Source organism: Odocoileus virginianus, chromosome 3, assembly GCF_023699985.2.
Source record: "Odocoileus virginianus isolate 20LAN1187 ecotype Illinois chromosome 3, Ovbor_1.2, whole genome shotgun sequence".
Taxonomy (NCBI): domain Eukaryota; kingdom Metazoa; phylum Chordata; class Mammalia; order Artiodactyla; family Cervidae; genus Odocoileus; species Odocoileus virginianus.
This window is the reverse complement of record NC_069676.1, coordinates 89,803,723-89,823,818: the sequence shown is the minus strand read 5'-3', so window position 1 is coordinate 89,823,818 and position 20,096 is coordinate 89,803,723. Positions and strand designations below refer to the sequence as shown.

The 20,096-nt window shown below is 37.7% G+C and overlaps 1 long non-coding RNA gene across 6 annotated transcripts in view; it reads right to left on the bottom strand.

Moving 5' to 3' along the window:
* The window catches only part of LOC110145253 (uncharacterized), a 273,926-nt gene that overhangs the window by 82,391 nt on the left and 171,439 nt on the right, over nucleotides 1-20,096 (bottom strand). For 5 of the 6 annotated variants that reach the window (XR_011487009.1, XR_011487014.1, XR_011487012.1 and 2 more), the window contains one exon: nucleotides 1,672-1,746. This is a non-coding gene — a long non-coding RNA (uncharacterized lncRNA). Of the gene's footprint in view, nucleotides 1-1,671; nucleotides 1,747-10,441; nucleotides 10,565-20,096 lie in introns of those variants that run through there. The other variant, XR_011487013.1, reaches the window with a different exon arrangement.

Here is a 20,096-nt window from a genome sequence, read left to right as displayed (position 1 = left end):
AAAGCTGAGCACCGACGAATTGATGCTTTTGAACTGCAGTGTTGGAGAAAACTCTTGAGAGTCCCTTGGACTGCAAGGAGATCCAACCAGTCCATCCTAAAGGAGATAAGTCCTGGGTGTTCATTGGAAGGACTGATGTTGAAGCTGAAACTCCAATACTTTGGCCACCTGATGCAAACAGCTGACTCATTTGAAAAGACCCTGAAGCTGGGAAAGATTGAGGGCAGGAGAAGAAAGGGACAGAGGATGAGATGGTTGGATGGCATCATCGACTCGATGGACATGGGTTTGGGTGGACTCCGAGAATTGGTGATGGACAGGGAGGCCTGGCGTGCTGCGGTTCATAGGGTCGCAAAGAGTCGGACACGACTGAGTGACTGAACTGAACTGAACTGAAGGAACCGGGGATTTACATCTGGAAAGAAGGAAGTGGAAAATATAGAAAATAAGTATATTCAAAGTTGTGAGTCACTGATGTATGAAGAGCCACAGAAGTCAAATTAGAAAGGATGAGTGAGAACAAGAGGAGCAGACTTCAGCCCAAAGTAAAAGATTTTTCACATAATAAGATCATGGACGGGGTTCCATCAGTGGAAGGGTTCAAGTATTAGGATGAATGTCTATTCCATGGGAATACAGTAAGGAGAAGAAAACACTAAATGGGGTAGTTGGGAAGGGTGATATTTACTTACATTTCCACACTCAATCCAGAGAGTCTATAAATCTGTGAGTTCCTAATACCTAATCATCAATTCTCTCTAATATAACAAAATATTTTCTGAATGCCTGTGAAGGGTATTTTATTGCTTTCCTCTGTTTATTGTGTTTAATTCACCTAATGTATGCCAACTGTAGGCCTCTTTCAAGGACAACTGCCTTTTCTCCTAATTTTGGAAGTGTCTTTAGCTTGTCAGAATTTGAAAAGAAATTCATTTGCAGCTAGAACGGACTAAGCAGAAGTTACAGACATTCATTGCATCTTAACTGCACACCAAGCACTGAGCCATGCGCTTCAAATTCATGACCTATAATTTCACAACAATCCTATGAGGAAAACGGTTTCATTGCTTCCATTTTTAAAGGAGAAAAATAAGGCCCAGGGAGTTTAAATAATTTTTCAAGATCACATAACTAAGGGTGACGCCAGAATAGAACTTGGCTATCAGACTCTAGAATCCCATACTCCTGACACCTATTCTATATCTGGCTTCAAAAAGACATACGTACATCTAAGGATCATAGTAAAACCAAAAGTGAATTGCAGGGACCATAAAATCAAAGTATGAAGTCAAATACACTTTATTTTTTTAGTATTTATTTTTGTAAATTTATTTATTTTTAATTGAAGGATAACTGCTTTACAGTACTATGTTGGGATACTGAATCAGGGATAGAACTACCGAACATCAGCATGAATCAGTCACAGGTTTATCCTTGTCCCCTTCCACTTGAACACACCTCCTTGAATATTTCTTTACCTATACTTTCTTCTTTTACATTCAATGTCATTTTATCCTTGTCTCTAAATATCACCTGGTAAAAAAACAAATCTGAAATAATGCACATTAAAAAGGCATATGGCAGCTATATGACAAAGGACAATACTTAGTCTCTGGATAAATTGGTGAGGGGTTATAAGGTCAGCCTTTCTCCACAAACAGCTACACTTACCTTTGTAAGCCAAAGCAGCTCCAACCAGAATCTTCTCCCATCAATGACTGAGTAGAAGCCCACAGGTTAAAAAACCTTGAAAGTATAAAAACACAGTAATTTTTCACAAAATATCTGACAACAAAATTTAAAAGCCAATATTTGAAATTAACTCAATATTTGAAAAACAAAACACCTCTTTTGCAAAGGGCCTAAACTTTTCTCTTACAGCATCGTTAACACAAGAATAAGAATGTGTATGAGCTGGCACAGTATTTCATCATGAATACTTGTTAGGACTTAAAACCTGTCCCTTAAAAGCTGAAGTAACTGCTTAATTGTTTTTTTTTTTTAAAATAGCCTTCACTGATATTACAGCTGAACAAATTAAACATCACTTTATTAATTTTATTCTAACCTATTTTTTTCTGGTTTTATTTTCAAGTCGTTTTGAAGCTCTATCCCATTTTGCCACTTGTTCGGATACACTCTGATTCTGCCTTGCATGCTGATCAGTCAAGATAAACTCAGGATCAGAACTCTGAAACAGCGGACTTCAAATATGGCCAGACATATGCCGTGCATTTCATCTCACAAAAGCCTGGCACATTCTGCGCCCCCTCACCATGGAGACCATCCCATTTAGTGCAGTCTGTACCATCCTGATTACAGACATGGAGACCCCGATGGTGATAAATACGCTTTTCCCTCTCTTTACATTCAATGTGCATCAGGTAGTTAAATAAAATATACTTTGGGATTAGGTCCAAAAGGAATAAGGAGCAAAGAAGAGAGAGGCAGGAAGAAAGAGAGAGAAAGAGAGGAAGTAAGATTTGTAGAGATAAAAAAAATAAACTAGGTGAAGCCAAGAAAGTTTGGTGACAGCTCTCATTTTGGCAGGTGGATTTATGGTGTTAATGGCAAAGAGCAGAAAGCCAGGAGGAAGTCCTCACTGACCTCAAAGATACATGCATCAATTACTGACTTTGGCAAATATGTCTCCTATAAGCAGTGGCCCCACCTGTCACCACCAAGGGGTCTACTGTGACTGAGCCTCTAAGTTAGGAATGTCCTTCCTCCCGTCCCCCAGCCGTGTGTCTCACTTGGCCGCTCTGGGGCACAATCGCCTTGCTCAGAACAGCCAGGGTAGTGGTAGTTTTCTCTGCACATTGCACCTTGGCCCTTTGCTCTCATAAGATAATCCTGCAGGTGCTGTTCTTTGCTTAGACTATCAGCATATTTAAAGGAGTTGCATTTTCCTAAACTACCAAGCATGCAAGGGGCTGTGAAGTTATGACAGTTGCCAAGCAGTTTTTCTGGGGGTAAAATAATAGGAAGGAGGGAAGTCAGGTCTCCTTCTTGATGCAGCCCAGGACCCAGCATGGCTGCCATCCCAAGAGGGAAAGAACAATCACTGATCGAACTGTGTCTGCTCTGCATGCCAGCTGGACATTGCATCCTTTCTCTCCATCCTGAGGGTGTGAGACAGGAACATGCTGACACACGTGGACAAATGCTCGTTCCAAGTTCTACATTATAAACAATAGCTCCTCAGCGATTCAGAACTAACCACCGCAACAACAGAGGGTCCTCCAAGATGCAATCATGCAATGAAAGCAAGCAAGTAAGCAAAACCTTCTGGGCAGCCAGAATGCAAGACACGATAGTCCTCTCCCAGAGTTGGACAGTGTCTCTCAGGAAAGATTGCCAGAGCTTTGCCCAGAATCCAGCTCATTCTAATTAAGACCTAGTTCTCAGCAGCTTGGCTATGTGGTACTACAGCCCACAGAGATCAGAAACAGAGAAACGAAAGCATGCGTGCTGCCCAGGCAAATGTCCTGACAGTGGTACAGAGACAGCTGGCTTTCAAGGAAAAGGCAGAGCTAACAGCAGCACACAAGCAAACCAAAACCAGTAACAACATAAGACAAAAATGCAGGAGAAAATTATCTGCTTCAATGACTTCTGTAATATACTGCATAGCACAGTAAAATAAGTCATATTTTAACGACAATTCTCAATCATCAGGAAACATACAAAGGTTCAATACTTGGTGAAAGCTGAGGAGTTTTAACATTGTTTTTAAAAAAGTTATGGCACTTCAATAGGTAAAGTTCCATTTTCTGGAACTCCCAAGTAATTTTACTGAAATGATTATACACCAGTATTTATCTTTAAGGTACATAGTTATTAGCCACCTAATAACTGGTCAGGGCAAAGCCAAGCCAGAAAAAGGGAAAACTGGATGAAAATGTCAAATTCAGATTACCACGTAGCAAAGCCGTATATGTGAGAGAGGTGGGTGGAGGCTTAAAAGAGGCGGATGTACTGAGAAGCTTGCCCTGAAGACAAGTCTCACTCTTCCAGAGCATGGTGGTGGTTACTCATGTGCCCTACATGGCCGCGACCACGCAGGTGGAGCAAAGAGGGAGGGTCATTCCTCCTACACAAAGAGCTGAGAATAGCAGCATGGAATTCTAGCTGATCTCCAGGTTAGGAAGGCAGATTTCCAGGATCCACTCTTGGGTATGCTAGTTTGGAACGTCTGTCTGGATCCCTGGAGTCTGCATCTTTTAAACCTTGGCCAAGCTTGGTCCCACTGACCTGGGATGCTGCAGTCTGGGGAGAGGCTCTGAGTGCTTGAACCTCTCAGTTCTGCGCCTCCCACCAGAGGGATCGCTGACCCAAAAGGCACGCGCTGCTGCCTCAGGGACGCACTTTGTTCAGCCTGCCTCCCATGTGAACACACAGCCCACTGTCTCCCAGGAGAGCCCAGTGAGACTCCGAGCTAGCACCCTCAGATTAAGACAGAATAAGGAACATAAAATTAGCCACAACTTGTCTTTTTCATTATTATTATAAGGTAATATAATAATTTTTATAATTATTATAAAAATATAATATTTTTATAAAATATTATAATTTTTATTTTTCACCACCAATGAAAAATATCTGAAAAAAAATTAAAAGGAGATTGAATATTTTACTGCATCAAAAGCAGTTATAAGAAAAATACAGCTTTGGGGTTTTTTTTTAAGTTTCTTCAGGAAACTGACACTGATGATCAGAATGTTCCAATTCGAACCACTTTCTAGCCTTCCAGCAATCTGCTTAATAAGAATAAAAGCTCACACTTACGTACTGCTTAGCCTGTTTATCCCTCAATCATTTATTCAGGTGTTTGTATTCTTATTTGGCTTCATTCTTTAATGAATCTCTTTTATTTTATTTTATCAATTTAATTTCTCCACAGAAATATTACAATCTCCCCAACTGCACAGATTTTTCAAATACAATCACACATAGACCAAGTCTTTAAAATAAAATGAAGCAGTAGTAATGAATTTGAATATCCATACAAAACCTTCCAGAATAGGTAGAACCAAAGCCTGGCTATGCTTCTTTGGCATTTCAGCCATACTCATTAGCTTTATAGTCTTTTTCCATTACATAGAAAGCAAACATTGATATCTCTGAGCACACAGAAAATTTCTTCTGCAAAACTAAGTAAACTCTACTGTCAATGAGGGCGGCTTGTTTAACCTCTTCCCTTCTATTGCTAAACAGGTATACTACGTAGTGTGAGACTGAAGGGAAGGAAAAGATTAAAGTTTACAGTATTCTGTACCTTTCTGCAAGATCCTCATGATGAGTGCTAGAAAAGGCAAGAATAAAGTGCTTGCCTGATTTGTCCAGCGATGCTATGAAAGTTTCTGCACAATCGTTAGATTCCAGCTCCTTGGAGGCTGGGATGGGGGCTTTCCATCTCCGATGTGTTTAAAACTGTAACAGCAGGATTGGTAAGTTTGGGATTCTAACCAGTTTCTAGAAGTTTCCAGCTCTCTTCATTAAATAACACTCTTTACATCATTACTGCATAGAAATACCCTGAAATTAAGTGAACTAAAATTCTCTAGACCTTAGTATGGCTTCTAAACACACTACTATATGAATATACGTTCGATGAGTAGGCTAGGTTGGGCTCGGGGGAACAATGAAAAATATTTCTCTGGAGTCAACTGAAATAAATCTTGAGTGGATTATCTGAACAAAAATGAAAATCAGCTATTATCCTTTCCCTTGATTAGTAGATATATTTACATTTATTCTAAATAATCTACAAAGTTCCTTCTTCTACATATTGCCATCCCCACTTCCTAAAACATATCCTCTGAGGCTATATTTACTACATTCATAGAGGCCTTACCCACACAGTCACTCAGTACATATTTAATCAAGGAATGAATACACATCATTTAAAAAACTCAACTGCACATCTCAAGTATCAAAACAGAAAGATTTTTACAATTTAAGAAAACCACCTTGTGTCATTGTAGGAGAGAGTGCAGGTTTTGCAGTGATTAGAACTGGGTTAGAAGTCTCGTTAGAGGCTAACTAATGTACAAGCCTCAAACATTCAGCTTTCCCATCCATCAAATGAGTTAATACTATTTGCAGAATTTCTAGAAAGATTAGAAATAATATCTGGAAATCTCTAAGCACTGTGTCTGCATATATCATTTTAATGATGATGACAATGAGTTTTCTTTAAAAAATAATACTAAGAGCACATTATTTCCATCATTTTGCATGTCCCAACTTTTTCTATGCCAGGTAATCCTACTAATATTTTATTTTGTTTGATATAATTTCCCAGAACAGTAGAGTAGCATATTCAGAAGAAATAAGAAAACACACTCCAAAGTAAATATAAATAATTTTTAAATCTTAGAATACTACTGAATTCCAGTGTTTGGAACTGTACTGAGAGTTTTTCTTTATCCATCAGGATTTTTGGATTGCGAGAAGAGAAAGTTGAGTCAAAATGAATTTATCAGAAGGATACAGGGTAGTTCACAGAATTGGAGGAAATGCTTTATAATCTGGCCTTGGAGGAACTGACAGAACGAGGTCACCCTGGAGATCAGGGTAGAGGAACTAGGAGTGTGCTTTAGGGCAGCCAGGCGGAATGTTCCAACTCTAACCACTTTCTAATCTTCTGTCACTCTGCTTAATAATAAAGTTCACACTTGTATACTGCTTACCCTGTGCCAATAATGCTTCTAAATACTATGCATGCATTAAGTCAATCCTCACTTAATGAGGATTTATGAGACAGGGTAATTCTCAGGAAAAAAGCCAAGTCTCATCAGTGTAGCTTGAGTCATGTTCATCATGTAGTTGAGTCATGCATCGGGTAAGGACGTATCTCATCTGATAGTCTCACCAAGGTGAGATGGAATAGCCAACGCCATGGTAATTTTAGCAAAAGAAGGGTTAAGTGAGGCCAGGCAGATAAAATCCACAAATATCTACTACATTTGATAGAACCCATATGCCTGGCTCTGAAAGATTCTATGTCTCTATTTCTAGTTGGCAAAATATTTTCTATTAGTGATATGCACTGGCGAGCATTTGGAAAGTTCAAAAATAAAATGCCTATCTTCCAGAAGTGGAAGTTATGTTTTGTCTTCTATTGTATATGTGGATAGAAATACAGAAATACTCAAAATGAGTATATGATTGCACACTGATTCCAGTGATTAATAAAATTTAAAAAAATATGTATTTAACAACAACAAAAAGAAACTACAGATTCAGTCAAGTTTAGCATTCCTGACTTCATTGGGTCTAAGAACCATAGAAGAGAGAAGAAAATTCCCTCTCCATTACCCCAGGATTAGCGAGATAAACATTCTCCCAATCTCTTGTAAGCCCCTGGTAAAACAATCCCTTCACTGAGTTACTCAAATAAACGAGACTCCCATTGCCAGAGAAAAAAAGACATTCTATTATCCCGAGAACTTTCATTTTGAAAAATCAGTTCTGATGTTTGACCTGAAAAAGGAGGGAAAAAAGCAGTTGCTGCCAATAAACTATATGTGAGGTTCCTGCAGGAGTGTAGGAACAAAATCAAAAGTTATAAGTGAAAAGAATAAACAGCTGAATTTCTTTCAAGAGTAGTCCCCATTTTTTTCTAATCAGAACCTGATTATCATTACTACCATTTGAAGAATCTTAGAAACATGAAGAAACCTTAAAGTTTCCAACATATGAAGAATAATACAAAAGTTGTACAATGATAATTAGTATCCTTTAAGTTCAAGATGATATTCATTCTTTGTTTAGTCATTACATGCTCTATGAAAGCCTGTGACATTCAAGTCAATTGGATAACGTTAAAAGAACTAGATATGTGAATCAAAGCATAAGTGCCTCACATCCCCTATTCTTAGATTTCCACTGATGTTCAAAGGGTTATCAAAGATGAGAAAGTCACTTTCAAATTAGAAACCATGGCAATAATCATCCACAAAGCAGAAACTTAGAGGAGTTTCAGCTATATATAAAGTAGATAAGATATAAAGCAAACAAGAACAGTCAAGGAATAACTCGCAAATTCTCCAGTACCTAGTCACTTATTTGTAAGGACAAGATCTAATAGCTGGGTGTTCTAAGACAGCAGAGAGTAAAAACACATCCCTTCAATTGGTATCTCAAAAATTTGAATAAGCACTGTTTGAAGCCCTCAAATTATTACAGAGGCCATATCAAGTTGTAAGTTTGCAGTTGGGCATAGCTGCAGCTTACATAAAGCATGAGGCAAGCTGGCTAAGACAGAGGCAGTCAAGAAGCCTGGACCCAGAAATCTGACACCTGCATAGCACCTTCACCAAATATGGAGAGAAAACACTGCACAATCAACCTTCCTCTACTGGACTACACAGGTGTCCCTCTCCCTTCCTTCTCTCTGCAGTCTATAGGAGAAGAATCTGCTAATCAACAAAATAACTAATATCAAGCTTAAGAAAGCTGAAATCTAACCTACTGGTATGTGGAGAGACAACAAACATGAATAGCCCACTGCTCACAGAAAAATGAGAAACAGGGAGAGAAAAATACTCTGATTGGTTTATAAAGACATTCTATGGCATAATAAATTGAAGACAACATTCAAGATTTTTGTTTTTTTTTTTTTTTCATTTATTTTTATTAGTTGGAGGCTAATTACTTTACAATACTGTAGTGGGTTTTGTCATACATTGACATGAATCAGCCATGGATTTACATGTATTCCCCATCAAGATTTTTTAAAAATCAAACTTAAATACCTACTATAGAGGGATATACAAGTAAATGTTAGAAAACATGACCTTCATGTCCCCGGTAAGATTAAGAATACATGAACTATAAAAGGTGAAATGGGGTTAGATTATAAATTAGATGGAAGTTTACTTGGTTAAAAGGCAGCAAAAAGAAAAGGGGGAGGTAATATCATAAGGAGAACAAAAGATGTAATATCGTAACTTTAACCTATGTTGACACTGCAGAAAATAAAATTAGAAATAATAAGGTAGCTGCACAAAGAGGTATGTATGATCAGTTTTATTGGTTCCTCCCTTATTACTTTTTTAGCCCTTATTAAATAGTGACCCTATTAACATAGGAAACAGGAAACAACTTCAGTGGTGGATAGTTTAAATAAATTATACTATATCCAAACTGTTGAAAACTATGCAACTACCAAAAATGATGGATATATTTTAATTTTATGACATTAAAACTTATCTAAAAATTCAAGAAAGTAAAACTGTATATAATATGATGCCATTGAAAAATATGTACAGAGAAAACGAGAGCAGAGGAAAGAAAACAATCCAAAATGATATGGCCCCAAAAGCTTAACATTTGTTAAACCAGGTTATACAGATTACACACTTTTTTCTTGTTTTCACTTTTCTCAAAATGATTTGAGAAAAGTAAAATTGTATTTAATTTTTTCTTAGTTAGGGGAGATGTTTAAACTTTTTGGTTATACTTAAATGATCTTCCATTATTAAACCAAGAAATAATGAAAATGAAAGAATTAAGTATACAATTTCAATAAGTTAGAAGATAAAGCAAACCTAGAGAACAAAAAGAGGGGCTTCCCTGGCGGTCCAGTGCATAAGACTCCACACTCCTAATGCAGGTGGCACAGTTCCATCCCCAGTGGGGAAACTAGATCCCTTCTGCATGCATGCTGCAACCAAGAGTCTACATGCTGCAACTAAGAGTCTACAGGCTGCAACTAAGAGTATACATGCTGCAACTAAGAAGCCTGAAAGCTGCAACTAACGATCCTGTATGCCTCATTAAGATCCAGTGCAGCCAAAATAAATAGAATATTTTTTGGAAAGAACAAAAAAGAAGTATAAAGGTAAAAATATATCTTAATAAATTCAAAAATGGAAAAATAAAATAAAAAACAAATCCATGAACAAATCCTTTGGATAAAAATAAGCTTTAGGAAAAGTTAAGAATGAGTAAGGAGACAAATCAACAGATACAGGGAGATTTTTTTTTTCCCATCGCTAAAATATGTACATGTGATTTTATTAAAAATAAACTTGAAGTGTGAATAAAAATGATATGCTTAAAGAAAAACATACCAACCTCCAAAATTCAATCAAGAAGATAGAGGCAACCTCAACAGATCAATGATTATGAAAAGAATTTAAGACTTTGTCAAAGATCATTTCCAGAATGTGGTTCCCAGTCCCTTTTATTTTTATGTACAAATTATAGAAAATGTCCAAGGAATTGATGATTTTTCAAACTACCAGTGATTGCTTCCACAGGCTGAAAGAGAATATAAAACATCTGGACAACATTTTAAGAAACCAATTTACCCCTAACTCCCACATTAGGCAAAATTAGAAAACAGATATACCAAAAAAATTTTTAAACACATATTTGAAAAAGATTCATATCAATAAAATTCTAGCAGAGACAAACCAAGGATACTCACTCCTGTAGGAAGGTTCTGAGGTGGCTCATTATGCCAGTCCTCTTCTCAGGACCGTATTTTTTCCTCCCTGCAGAACGAACTTCTTGAGGGTCACCACAGCCCATGGTGTGGATTCAGTGTGGACAGACCTCACACAGTTTTAGTTCCTGTTGAGCATCAATGAATTTGAATTGCTAGAAGGCTGGAGGACTGAATTCAATGACCAGAAGCACCTGGCTCTCAGCTTCTCTCTGAGAAATGCTTCCATCACTATATGTTAAACACACAAAGAAAACTAGAGGTGGGCTAAAGGATTCAGTGGAAGAAGATTTACTTCTGATTGGAAGGATGAGGAATCAGGAAAGAGATGGTGGCATCTGAGTCGGTATTTCAAAGATAGAGTTCGGACATGTTTGCATTATCACACATGGGGAGGAACGTAACAGTCAAGGAAGAACAAGAACCTAGGTCCTGCCAATCACAAGATATTATCCAACGTAGGACCGCCAGATGAGATACATGCCACTCAGTTAAATTTGAATTTCAGGTAAGCAGATAATTTTTAGCATGTGCACGGTAAGTTGTTTCAGTTGTGTCCAACTCTTTGAGACCCTATGGACTGTAGTCTGCCAGGCTGCTCTGTCCACGGGATCCTCTAGGCAAGAATAATGGAGTGGGGTACCATGCCCTCCTCTAGGGGGTCTTCCCCATCCAGGGATGAAACCCACATCTCTTGCTGCTCTGGCATTACAGGCCGCTTCTTTACTTTGCTGAGCCACTGGGGAAGCCCAGTTTTTAGTATAAGTATGTCCAAAACGTGCAACCTTGGGTAGAAACCATCACAGAGCTAGAATGGAATACCAGAAAGTTCAGCAGGAATGCCTTTGACTTGCTCTTTGAACACTCAGAGCGTGATTTTGTTTTGCCTTTCCTCCATTCCTTAGCCCTCAACTCACAACAATTCAGAGAGATACACTGGAAGTACCATCCAAGCACATTAACTCTGGGCTAAGAAAAGGGAAGGACTCCAGAGTACTTTCAGAAGGCAGTCCTAGAGAAGCACGTATGTAGTGAGTCCAGCTCTGGTCACCACCAGGACACTGTGCACCAAGCTCTCAGAACTGGCAACTGCCCACTGGGCCAGGCCAGTGAGCAAAGAGCCAGGCTGAAGGCAGAGAACCCAGGAGCTTGGCAACGACAGTCGCTTTTCCTGGACATATCACTGAATTGTGAGTTTTAAAAGGGAAAGAGAGCTAACCATTATGGTATTTGGGATTTCCACAAAACTGTGTCCAAAGACGGCTGTGATAAATACTTCACAAGAATAGGTAATTCCAAAAACAACCACATTACAGCATAGTGGTTTAAAAAACAGGGTCTGAAGTCAGAGCTGGGTGTTAATCCCAACCCCACCCACTATGAGTCAAGTGACCTTGGACAGAGTGTAAGTCATCTCTGCAGACTCAGTTTCCTTTCTGTAAAATGGGAAAAATCACAAGGTTACTAAATGAGATAACATTTAAAAAGGTACCTAGATCATGGGCTCCCCAAGCGGCTCAGTGGGTAAAGAATCCACCTGTGACACAGAAGTTTATGGGTTCAATCCCTGGGCTAGGAAGATCCCTTGGAGAAGGGACTGGCTACCCACTCCAGCACTCTTGCCTGGAGAATCCCATGGACAGAGGAGCCTGGTGGGCTACAGTCCATGGGGTCGCAAAGAGACACGACTGAAGTGATTCAGCACACACACACACACACCTAGCTCATAGAAGTTACTTAGTAAGAGGTAATCACGATAATATTCCAGTATGTTCTAAATGTAACCAAAGGCAAAAGAAATGACAAGGAAAGTGAGAACTGTTGCTCTTCTCGGTATTTCCTTTGACCACTGAGAGAACTCAGGAATCATGTGGTCCAGAGTCAAAGGGCCATCATCTAGGACCCATTCCAGCATCCCTAGGCATCCAATGTCTCTAGAGTGCTCGGAGTGTTCTCAGGTTCCCTCTGTTAGAAGAGGAAACCAGAGTTACCCACAGAGCAGGGAGGGGTGGGGAAATACGTTCCAGTCCCTGAGCGACTTCAAAATAGAAGAATTTTCAGAAGCAGGGAATTTCTGAGATTCCAAGAAGATATTTGAGAACGTTCTTCCCCCAGAGGGAAGAAACTAGGTCATGTGCTCTTAACCCAATGAGGTTTAGGGTCACAGTAGAGAGAGAGAGAAGATAGTTGGCCTTAATTAGCTCCCAAAAAAGCCCAGGACTCCTGGGATTAATCCAAAAGTAAGCAGAACGTCTACTGGAGAGATCCAAGCTCCCAAATTGTAAGTACTAGTTTCGGTAGGATGAAACCAAATCTAGGACAGCTTCTGAACAATTACCATTTTAACTAGCATTTCTATGCTATAAGAACTAAATTTACCCTTACCACAACTCCTGTTTATAGAAAAGGCTCAGTCGCCACCCGAAAGTACGCTCTATGAAGGGACGGACTGTGTTTGCCGTTTTCACTGCATATGTCCAAGGAATGGCAGCGTGCCTGGCACATAGCTGGTACTTAATAAATATTCATTGAACTGAATCATTCAAAGCCACACAGCGAGTTAGTGGAAGGAGCTGGGATTTGAACCCTAGTCTGACGCTCAGAACCACACTCGCCCCTGTGTCATACTGCCAGGCAAGGCACACAGGCCAGAAGCTATCGCAAAGCAAGCTTTTGCCCTGGCTGTCTGCCCCCAAGCTCTCCTGGGGTCCACCGAAGTTTTCTACCAACTGGGAAAACCACTTGGCAGGGCACCCTGAGGAGAATCGATGAAGCAAAACATTGTGGCAGATACTGCTCATGACCTCTCAAGTATCTTATTTTTCCCTTGCTAAAAGAACTTTGATCTATTCATTCACCTATGAGAAATGTTTGGTAGCTTAACTATCGTGAAGATTTCCTCAGTGTACATAAGTCTACTAGATGGGGCTTCCATTAAAGCTATCGTGATACTGTTCAGTTTGAATATTAATAACACAAAATTCCACTCAATCATTTTAATAACAGGGCCTTCCTCTGCTCTACAGTGAGGTCCTCAGTGTGGATTAGAAAATGTGTCTGCAAAACTAAATGGAATCATGAAATGACCACAGCCCCTGACAATAGCAGAGCTTTTGCTCCCTACATATTGCTTCCCTGATGGCTCAGATGGATGAACTTTTGCCTTTGAGTTTGCCTTTTCTTCCTGTCTAGAGGTGAAACAGCTGTCCTGAGAGAACAAGGACAGAAGCCTCAAGCTAAGGCTAGTGAAACAGGAAGCTACAAGGAACCTGATCACTAATCCCTGGTAACTATCTGGAGAGGCTGCACCTGCCTTGGCCTGTCTACCTTCTGATTTCTTGCTTTGTGAGAAAAATAAATCTCTATTTGGTTGACCTGACATTGCATGGTTTCTTCGGATGCTGCTTGCAATTGCTGAGTGACAGTATTCCAAGCAAAGCATAAAGAAGAGAACACTGCACATTCCTCAAAAAATCTTCAGTTTTAAGACCCAAGCCTCCCTAGTCTTAAGACCCAAGTCTCCCTAGTCTTATCTCCTTCTATGGCCTTTCATAAACACGTCCTTCCAACCCCAGCAGACTCTTTTCCTTATTCTAAATAAACAATGTATTTTAAGATTAATGCTGTTTTCCTAACCTGATATGTCTTTCTTCCATAATCTTTCACAGGCCTTGGAAGATTCAAAGAATTTATGTTGATCACAGTGGCCAGTGGAAGACGAGAAGAAAATTTGTCTTCTAAATATAAGCCAGATGCTTTTGCCTTAAATACCCATTTCTGGAGTAGGAAAATCAAATGCTCTGGTAAGGGACCTGATTTACTCTTGGCGTTTTTTTTTAATATGAAAGACTATCACCTTTAAAAATGATTAATAAGTTATGTATTTGGAATGTTAGAATGGAAAAGCTCATTTACAACAGTGGTTATGAGAAAAATCAAACTTTTAAGAATATTTTTCCTATTCTACCATATCTGATTATACATAAAGATATAAAATTTTATATATGGAACAGAACATATAAGTAAATATGTTGTCTCATAGTAGAAACTATAAAGGCTTAGCACTGTGATCTAACATTCTGTGTGGTAGCCAAACCCACAAATTATTGACCAAAATATTTCGTTTCCAGAGCTACTTATTATGTAACTAGGAGAAACTAATTAAACCTCCCAGTTCACCCATCTGTCAAAGAGAAATATTATTATATTTGCCATCTGTGCAGCCTTCAGGTATGGCAAATATTGATGAGAGGATTTTAACTAAGTATAGGGCTTTGTGTCAGCTCATTTCAAAGACTTGATCAGTACTGAAAACTCCAGAAATCAATTTTTGTATATTGATTTTATTTATTTGCTCTTTAAATAAAGTATTCCAGATACAGCTAAAGCGCTAATCCCACCCCAGGCTTTCTCTCTCTTCTTTCTCCAGAGGTATCCTAAATTTAGGGGGAATCAATTCCATGCAAGACTGTATAATTTTACCACATGCACATGCAGGAATTAATATATATTATTATTTTTGTTTTTAAATTTAACTTGCATGTATTTTGTTTTGTAAGTCTATTCATACTGATATAGGAAGATTGATGCAAGTACTTTAACTGTTAGCTAGTAATAATCTACACTTAACTTATCCATGCCCTGATTAATGGAGAGTTAGGCTGTTCCTTATTTTTAACTATACCCAGCAATGCTTTAAAAAAGACTATTTGTGTACATATACATAAGTGTTTCACTATAATATGTGACTGTATTTTAAAGTAGAATTGCTGTGCACTTCTGTGCATTTTTACCAAAAGCCCTACAGGAATTTTTATTGGAATGGCATTCAATTTTTAGATAAATTTAAGGATACTTAATACTTTTAGGAATATACTTATCTGTGAATATGGTATGTCTCTGAAAATTCTAAGATCATCTACTTTATGTCTGTAAATAAAGTTTCATAATTTCATGCATGAAGAAAGGAAAACTTTCTGTGAGATTTTTTTCCCTAGATAATGCATATTTTCTCTTTCCACACTGTTCCCCATGCTTTTTTAATTTGTTGCATTTTTGAGTTACACTTTACCATTTTTCATATTGCATTCTTACAAGGTTGTGCTGTTATACACATACTCTACTGAGTTGCTTTTTTTTTTTTACATTGAATTTCTGTTGTTAATTCTGTATTCAGCAAACTTGGTGAACACTATAAATTCTAAAGATTCTTTTATCTACCTCGGGATGTTTCTGGATTTTCCAAAAGCTTTGTCTGCAGATTCCCATGTGTTTCTTTCAGAAACACATTATTTGTGGATGCAGAGAGTCGGACATGACTGAGCGACTGAATTGAACTGAACTGAACGCTGTCACTTCTTTTCAATCATTGCACATTATCTTTCCTACCTTAATTTGTTAGCTAGAACTTACAGTATCATATAGAATAAAAGTTTGAAAAAAAAAGCATCTTTGTCTTCTTTTTGCCTTTAAAAAATACATCTAATGATTCTAGGTCTAATGATCCTAGTTTGTTATCAATTACTATCACTAATCAGTGGGTCATTTTATAACAGCTTCCAAGTTTCAATATCAATGTCCAGAAACAGGGTGTTTAGATAAACAGATAACAGATGACCATAATGAAAAATTTCTTTAAATCTGATTGTTCTAAATAAACATGGATAATAATTTTTCTATACATCAGGTCATATCTTGAAGCCCCAGTCCAAAATTCCTTCAAAAATTCTGGGGAACTTTGAGAACTAAATAGTTTAAAAATGAATTTCAAATATTAACAGGAATTTTTAAAGTCATCTCACTTGATGAAACACATAATTAATACCTTCCATCTACTGATACAATTAACTCTTTTGATAGGACACAGGCAAATAATCAAAATTAACTCTAAACACTTAAAGCAACTATTTAAAAGTCCAGGTTGGTAGGAAGATTAAGTTGGTGAAGCCACTATGGAAAACAGTATGAAGGTTCCTCAGAAAACTAAAATTAGAACTACCATATGATCCAGCAATCCCACTCGTAGGAATACCAGGACAAAAGTATAATTCAAAAAGATACATGCACCCTTATGTTCATAGCAGCACTGTTCACAACAGCCAAGACATGGAAACAACCTAAACATCTCTTGACAGATGAATGGAAAATGAAGATGTAGTGCGTATATACAATGGGATACTACTCGGCCATAAACAAGAATGAAATAATGCCATTTGCAGCAACATGGATGCAACTAGAGATTATCATATTAAAAGTGAAGAAAGACAGAAAGAGAAAGGTAAATACCACATGATATCAATTACATGTGGAGTGTAAAATATGTCACAAATGAAAGCAGGAACAGACTCACAGACATGGAGAAGACTTGTGGCTGACAAGGGGGCGATAGGATGGGGAGGGCAGAAGGGACGGAGAGGGATGGACTGGACGTTTCGGGTTAGCAGCTGCAAACCATTCCATCTAGAATGAATAAACAACATAGGTCCTACTCTATATCACCAGGAGCTATATTCAATCTCCTAGGATAAACCACAATGGAAAAGAATATAAATATGTGTGTAATTTCTGTGTAGCACAATATTGTAAATCAACTATACTTCAATTTAAAAAAATAGAGGATAAAAATGCAAAACATGGTAATATCATACTTTACTGTTATTACTGGCTTGTCTAATCTGTTTGGGGCCATTTTAGCTTAAGATGGGGGCAACTTCTTGACTGCTCTTTCGCCAAAAAATAATCTACTTGTGAGGAGCAAATAATCTTAAAATTAATTAGTTAAGCAGATTATCATGCACATGCAAAGTATTTTCTAATGTAAACATTAAAAATAGTTAAATTCTCACACTCATAAAAAATCTATTTATTCCATGATATACCAGAAACAAGTACAAAATATGCTCTTTCAACTACACCAAGCCATCACTTATACTTCTATAACGGCAATTTATAAGAAGGTCACTTTTAAGATCTTCATCAAATGCATAAGGAGTTATGCATTTCTTGGGAAGGAAAGGTGAATGACCTTGAGTGACAACAGTTTGTCTTCCTTAAATCAGATCTTTTAACTTAAACTGTTAAACTATCTATTTTCATTTAGAGTTACAATAAAAGCCTTGATTCAAGACTCTAAGATTCTCAAGCTTACCTAGCCCAGTGTTAGTTGCTCAATTGCATCCAACTCTTTTCAACCTCATGGACTGTACCTCTGTCCATGGGATTCTCCAGGCAAGAATACTGGAGTGGGTTACCATTCCCTTCTCCAGGGGATCTTTCTGACACAGGGATCGAACCCAGGTCTCCTGCACTGCAGATGGATTCTTTACCTTCTGAGCCACCAGAGATGCTTCAAATCAAGCTTTGTTACATTCTGGGACTTTGTAGAACAGAAATCATAAATCCAATCAACAGGACCTTCCTGCTTCATATCAGTGTTCTCAAATTTAGTTGCATAAGAATTACCTAGTTAACTATGTGAGGTGATGGATATGTTAATTGGCTTGTCGTGGCAACTATTTCACAGTGTATATGTATACCAAAATATCAAGTCCAGGTCATTCTCTTTTAATATGTACGCTGTTTATTTGTCCATTGAGTTATAATAACTAAAGATGGAAATAAAAAAGACTCAACTAGCAACATTATTAAAATTCTTTCAATTTTTTTATCACCCTACCCTGCAAAGATATTGACTCATAGGTCTAGGGTGGGATTGATACATTTTCATTTTTGATAAGTATTCTCTGTTAAAATACTGATAGGAATTGACCCCAATTCAGAGAGAAACACTTCTGTAGATAAAGTATATACCCACAGCTGTGGTCTATACCAAATCTCTGATTTCTAGTCCTTTTACCATCAACATATACCATATTCTTTAAAGCACAAGGGCCTTATTGGCATCTCAGCTCTCCCCATTCAATCCTGATTAATAAAAAAATAGGTTAAGCACCACTTAGCTGAGGTTTGCACCCTGCACTAAGGTCTTGGGGCTCCCCTGGTGGCTCAGTCAGTAAAGAAGCTGCCTGCGGTGCAGGAGACTCGGCTTCAGCCCCTGGGTCGAGAAGATCCCCTGGAGAAGGAAATGGCAAACCACTCCAGTATTCCTGCCTGGAAAATCCCACGGACAGAGGAGCCTGGAGGGCTACAGACCATGGGATCCCAAGAGTTGGACATGACTTAGCAACTAAACCACCACCAAGTTCTTATTTTACATAACCTTCTGGCTATCTCTTCTGCTCTGACATGCAGTGCTTTACTGAATAGCATCGAAATACCTAGGTCACTGCCAAAATTCAATATGCATGTTTTTGCCTTTCTTTTTTAATGTTTTTATTTACAATCTAATCATTTTGCCCCACAATGAAAATAATAAATCATAAAGTATTGTCATTGTTTTCATGTTATTTACCATAACTATTTTTAACAGCTTTATTAGGATATAACTTATACCATAAACTTCACCGGTTTAAGTACACATAAGTATATAATTCAATGGTATTTAAAATATTTACAGAATTGTGAAACTGTTACTATATTCTAATTTTAAAACACTGTCATTGTTCCAAAAAGCCCCACGCACATTAGCAGTCACTTCTTATCCTTTCCCCTCTCTTTCCCACTAACTGTGGTCAACCATTAATCTACTTTCTGTTGCTACAGATTTGCTTCTTCTGTGCTCTTCATACAAACGGAATCACACAATATGTGGTCTTTTATGACTGGCTTCTTTCACTTGGAGTAATGTTTTTGTGATTCATCCATGTTGTAGCACATATCATTATTTCATTTCTTTTCATGGTCAAATAATATTCCATTGTATGACAATATAACATTTTGTCTATCCATTCATCTGTTGATGGACGTTTAGAATGTTTCCACTGCTTGGCTATTATGAATAATACTGTTATATGTGTTCATGTACAAGTTATTATTTAGATGCTGTTTTCAATTCTCATAGGTATATACCTAGTAGTAGAATTTCTGTATCACAGTAACTCTGTGTTTAATATTCTGATGAGCTGCCAAACTGTTTTGCAGAGTGACTGTTTCATTTTACATTACCATCAGCAAGGTATGAGAGTTGCAATTTCTCCACATCCTTGACAGTACTTGCTATTATACACTGTCTTTTTTATTAAACTATGCTAGTGAATGTGAAGTAGTATTTCATTGTGACTATGATTTGCACTTCCCTAATGGCTAATGATGTTGAGCATCTTTTCATATGCTTGTTGGTAATTTGTATATATATTTTTTGGAGAAATGTCTATTCTTATCCTTCACATATTTAAAAAATATATTGTCATTTTCTTATGGAGTTGTAAGAGTTCTTTATCTAGTATGGATATATGTTTAAATATATGATTTGCAAATATTTTACCTCGGTCCATAGACTGTCTGTTTTCTTCCTGATGATGTCCTTTAAAGCACAAAAGTTTTTAATTTAATGAGGTCCAAGTTAACAGCCTTCTCTTCTATTGCTTATGCTTTTGCTGTTGTGTTTAGGAAATCATTGCCTAATTCAAGATGAAGAGTTACTTCTGCGTTTTCTTCCACGATTTTTGTTACCATGACTCCTTTTATAGATGTGAATGAATGGGAAGTGAAATTTAAAGTGGTATAATCAGTGCTGTTC